This window comes from Bidens hawaiensis, unplaced genomic scaffold (assembly GCF_021521415.1).
Source record: "Bidens hawaiensis isolate Kalapana, Puna unplaced genomic scaffold, B.hawaiensis_p1.1 tig00001461_1, whole genome shotgun sequence".
Lineage (NCBI taxonomy): Eukaryota > Viridiplantae > Streptophyta > Magnoliopsida > Asterales > Asteraceae > Bidens > Bidens hawaiensis.
The window spans coordinates 2,471,521-2,477,520 of record NW_027491082.1 but is presented as its reverse complement, the minus strand read 5'-3'; the positions used below and the strand labels follow the sequence as shown (position 1 = coordinate 2,477,520).

The 6,000-nt window shown below is 31.4% G+C and overlaps 1 pseudogene across 1 annotated transcript; it reads left to right on the top strand.

The window, feature by feature from the left end:
- The first annotated feature begins 1,134 nt into the window (after positions 1–1,134).
- LOC143577797 (syntaxin-121-like) lies at positions 1,135–2,632 on the top strand (annotated as a pseudogene). Its single transcript, XR_013143171.1, has 2 exons — positions 1,135–1,586; positions 2,205–2,632. The product of XR_013143171.1 is annotated as a syntaxin-121-like (transcript).
- Positions 2,633–6,000: the final 3,368 nt, after the last annotated feature.

Sequence of the window (6,000 nt, the reverse complement as noted above, 5' to 3'; positions counted from 1 at the left end):
ACCCGTTAGTGAATGATGTAGATCGATAGCAAAAGTTAGCGGAAACATGCAATGGGGTTTTTACATATTTATCTCTCTTTAGTGTAAATTTAAAATACAAAATGAGACAAAAATGAGAATTGTGAGAAAATTTGTAGCCACACAAAAAACCCCCTAAAAATAACAAAAAAATAATAACTCAAAATATAAATAAAAAAAAAACATTTAAAAAGCCAAAATGTTTCCCCCGTCATTTTCGTTCAAAAAAAATGACGAAAAGACACAATGCCAAGAAAAAAGACACAATGCCAAAAATGAACAAGCAACACAATGATAAATAAAAAAACACAACAGGTCGCAAAAATTTACACAATGCCGAACAAAATATAGCACAGTATCGAGCAATATAACACAATATAAAAAAAACATAATGTCAAAGAAAAAATACACAGTCAATGACGAAAATAAACACAAAACACAATGATAAATAAAAAGACACAATGATGTTTTTTCATCAACATTGTGTCTTTTTCGAGAGGGGTTTTTTTTAGAACGAAAAAGACGGTGGAAACATTTTTGCGTTTTTACATTTTTCTTTTTTTATTAAATTTTGAGTCATGATTTTTTTTAATTAATTTTTCATTATTTTTTTAAAAGTTTTTTTTATAGCTAGAAATATTTCTCATTCTTCTCATTTTTGTCACTTTTATAGAATAACTTGACCTTTTTTTTTCTTGAATATAAGCCTTAAAATAAAAAGAATAACTTTCCATTATTTTGATAAACCTTTTATGAACATCCATTTTAATACCACGCATGAGTCGTGACGCTTTTACAAAGCTTAAAACTCAAAATAAAAAAACGTGTAGCCACATGGTTAATTACTTAATTTAGTCCAATATTTAACAAAATAAAACTTATATTATAACTCTCATCCAACTCAAAAGTCTAAACAAATGCCAAACCGCCTTGAAATTTCTTAGCCGTGCGATCCCGCCATCTTCAACGACCAGACCTAGTCTAGTCAAAACAACCTCCCGTGTTTTTCAATCCAAATCCTTAACACTTTATTTATTCGTTCATTCATTTACCCTCTCAAATGAGATCCATTCTTTTCGTTTTTGTTTCTTCAACTTTTATTATTTTTGTAAAAAGATGAACGACCTGTTATCTCGCTCGTTTTCCGGCGGCCGGACCGGCGACATCGAGATGGGTAACACTAACGCCGGTTCGAATCTGGACAAGTTCTTTCACGACGTGGATGCAATCAAAGAAGAACTCAAGGGTCTTGAATCACTCCAATCTTCAAACGAACAGAGCAAAACCCTGCATAACGCTAACTCGATTAAAAGTTTAAGGTCTAAGATAGACAACGACGTTGCTTTGTCGCTTAAGAAGGCTAAGTTTATTAAGAATAGTCTTGAAGCATTGGACCGGTCTAACGCGACCAACCGGAGTCTCCCGGACTGCGGTCCGGGAAGCTCGACTGACCGGACACGAACGTCAGTTGTTAATGGTCTTCGTAAGCAGCTACAGACGTCGATGAAGTCGTTTAACGAGCTTCGGTAGCGAATGGCGGCGGAGCACCGGGAAACTGTTCAGCGAAGGTATTATTGGATATTAGGTTTGTTATTATGAGCTGACGGGCCGTAACGTGAAATTCACGGGTTTGGGTTAGGTATGAATAAGTTTGGCTTAGTTTTAGGTCGAACCCCCTAACCAATTTAGATAAATGAGTCGAGTTTGGTTCAACCCGACCGGCTAATGAGTTAAGTATCTTACGTCAAAATTGAAAACTAAGAAAAGTGACATAATATACAATAATTAAAATTTAATTGTTTAATATAAATTGATACCTTTTGCTTTAAAAATATAAAAAATTGACTATAAATTTATTTAATATATGCACACAACAAAAAAGAATAAATTTTTTTGTAATTTAATTGTTTAATATAAATTGATACCTTTTGCTTTAAAAATATAAAAAAATTACTATAAATTTATCTAATATATGCACACAACAAAAAAGTAAAAAATTTTCTGTCATGCTCGGGCTCGGGTTGATCTGCGAATATGTTGGTCATGTTTAGGTTCACGTGTCTTACATGATTTTCAGGTTCGTGTCAGGTTGGACCGGAAAACACGCGATCACAATCTTTTTAACCCTCTATATTTTGTAATGCATCATTCAATAATAATCAACTAAGCATTTTACTATCTTATAGGTATTACACCGTGACAGGCGAAAACGCTGATGAAGCCACCGTCGATAAGCTAATCTCAACTGGAGAAAGCGAGACGTTTTTACAGAAGGCGATTCAACAGCAAGGGAGAGGGCAGGTGATGGATACAATACTTGAAATTCAGGAACGACACGACGCAGTTACAGTGATCGAGAGGAACTTGAAGGAGCTGCATCAGGTGTTTATGGATATGGCGGTTTTGGTGGAGCATCAAGGGGAGCAGCTTGATAATATCGAGAGTCATGTGAACCAGGCTAACTCGTTTGTGACTCGAGGGGCACAACAGTTGAATCAGGCGAGAAAGAAGCAGAAGAATACGCGAAAATGGACTTGTTTTGGGATCCTTTTGCTGCTGATCATAATTACCATTATTGTCTTGTCCATTAGACCCTGGAAGTAGCAAGCTTTGTTAAAAAATTGGTTTGTTATTTGTTTTTTTTGTTTTTTTTTTGTTTTTTGTTTATAGAAAATTGATTTTGGGTGAGAGTTTTATGCTATACTTTGTTATTGTAATTCAAGAGTAGATGGAGCCTGCTATTCTGTTTTTATTTTTTCAAGATTTGGATTCTTGATTGGGAGATATGTCTATGCTTGCTATATTTGGCTACAGCTTCAATACATCTAAATTCATTTTCATTGTCGATGTTAAGGTTCAATTCATTGCTCTAACATTGTTAAATGCATCTAAACATGACATAGCATAATATCATATCTTTATTCTTAAAACATTTATTTTATGTTAGGGCCCCTTTCAAACACATTTAGAAATAATAATACATAATAAATATATTGTTTGTGTGAGAGAGGGGCGTTCCTTCACTCCATCCGATACGGAGTTTGGAATCTCGAACGCAACAAGAACGAATAAGGCCCTTCAACAAAGGCGTTAGGCAACCTAAAAACCATGTTATATGGGCGTCTGCTGCCGGGAATGCATATCATTGTAGATATAACGTTGTGTTTCCGAGTCTAGTTTAACAAGGGGAAGGGAAGAAAAACAGAGGTAAAAATAAAAAAAACCATGTTCTAAAGATTTTTTAAGAAGAGAAGGGCAAGGGAGATGAGGGAAAAGACCAGAAAATTTTAGCATATGTTCATCCTTTCTGATTGGAGAAATTAAAAGAGAAAATATTTGTATTATAGTTTACTTAGAGGGTATAATAAGAAAATTGTATCTTCCTTTTCTTTTCCTCCTAACTCGGGAACACCTAAAGTGTTCTATTTCTTCTTTTTCCTTTCATTTTCGTTAAACTCAAGAACACTAAATAAAATCGCACGTTTTCTTTCCACTAGCTTTATTTCATGTCCTAATTCCCCCTCCTTCCACTCCCCTCGTTAAATGAGACTCGGAATAGAGCGTTTCTTACCCCCCAAATACCAAACGGGCTAAAATGGGTCCGTCCTACAATAACTATGACTACTTTTATCGGTGACCTCTTAAGAGGTCATGACACTATTTAAGGAATAAATAAAAAGATTAAATCCTTTTCACACTACAACCCGGGTTGCAACCCCAACCTAGGTCACAACCCACTTTTTAATTAAATATTAATTTGTTTTTTTCTTTTAAACAATTTGTTTTTTTATATAATTTGAGTTTTATTTAATAATTTATATTATTTGACGGATTTCAAAAATCTAAAAACATAGTCTTGTTTAGTTTATTTTTATGAATATTTCGATATCAATTTTATTAGAAACGGAGCATTTTTAAAAATATGTATTGTTTAATATTATTATGTATAAAATTTTGTTTTTTTAATAGTTGTAAAAATTCAAGATTTTTTTAATAGAATTATGATATTATCTTTTCTAATGATTTTTATACTTAAAATAATATTGTTTAAAAAATAAATATTTTTATTAATTTTACTAAATTTTATAGAATAAATTCAAAACTAATAAGATATATGTATTAGAATAATTTGTTTAGGTTAGGTTGGATCGTGAATAAAAGTGAAAAGTTGGGTTGGGTTGGGTTATGTAGGTGAAAGAGAGAAAATTAACTTTATTGGGTTGGGTTGGGTTGGGTTGTAAATAAGAAGGCCAAGGCTTAGTTAGGTATTTACTATCTAGCCAAGATCAACTCTTCTAGAAGGGATGAGATAACTAGACTTTGGAAACTTGGTTTCTTCTACAATCTTAATTCCTTAACAAAATTTGAAGTATTCACTTGTATCCGTATACTAGCTTTAGAAACCCGTGTATTACATGGTATAAGGTAATGTTATTTTATAAATTATAATAAATAATTTAATACAAATAAAAAAAAGATAATTAAGTCTCTTTATATTATGTAAAAAATATATTACAAATATAATCGCTTTATATCATTAAATGTATTTGAATTTTAAATCGAGAATGGGTTGTTCTAACATCGGTATACAATAATGAAACAATGCCACCGGAAGCACCATTTAAAACAATGAGACCTTTAGATCTGAAAGATGTAGTTAAAGTCTTTCACAAAAATGTTTTTCACTTCACACCCTAAACACTAAACAATAAACCAAAAAAGACACCAGATTTTCCTTTTAAACAGCTTTCATGATGTCCTTATAAACACATTGTTGTTCAACTGTCACAATAGTCTTATACTAAATATAAAAAAATTGAAAAATTTGTCTATGATTTTTAAGACTTATTAAAATTGAATATTTGTAAAAAGTAAACAAAATTATTATAGTTTTCTTTAATATGAAGATGTCTCGAAAATTAAATGTTAGTATACTCTTTAAACATAAACTCTTTTATATACATTTTAATTTTAAAGAAAATATACGTATCACACGTAATTATCGTATATATTAATATTTTTTTATATTAAGCATGTTTACAATTGAATTTATAACATTAATAATTCCATCAATGGAGATTGGCCAATTAATACGGTATGTTGAATTTATAATCAATACTATAATTAGAACCAATATATTTTTTTTCCCATCAATAGAAGAGAAATGATTTTTGCGAAAATTTAATGATGAGAGTTAACCTCAGAATGCCATGTGTCTTTTATTAGTATACTAGTTATAAAGCCCGTGTCACACACGGGATAATTCAAATTATAAAATTATAAGGAAAACAAATAATTACATAGCATATATGAAAAAAATGTATTATATCTATACAATATGTACATAAATTGATTTTATTTATATATATCATAAAGTGATTTTTTTAAACGAACTTAATAAAAAAAATGTTCGTGCAAAAGCGTACCCGATAATGCTTCTTTCTATTGAAAAATTCATTCTCGGTGCCATATATGTATAATTGAAAGACTTTTGGTTATGAACCAATTTCGGAGATAAAGCTTCTCATACGATATTAGTTCTAACCACTCAGCCTAAATACAAAAGGAGCGTTACCTTTATTGATATATTTATCAATTTACCACTCATCAAAGGAAAGTAGAACATTAACTTGTAACAATGGATGTTCTTCAAGAGCTATATTTTTCTGAGCTACACCTTGAAAAAGATTTTTATAAGTTTCAGAGGGCTTCTCGACTTTGTCATAATGACAACATAAAAAATAACATGTTAACCCATTCAGTTTTGTGAATATTCATTTGAGCATAGTTTTGCATGACATGCTTCTCATACAACGTTCTAATCACCATTGAAGAAAAAATTAACGTTGACATAAATATTTTAATTTGATAAAAGTTAGAAGCATTGATAGGCATGGGGTGGCACGTCGAAAGTGTTCGCGTCACACCCCGACCAAAGGCGGCGGAACATGCCGAGGTGTAACGATTGTCCATAAGCACATG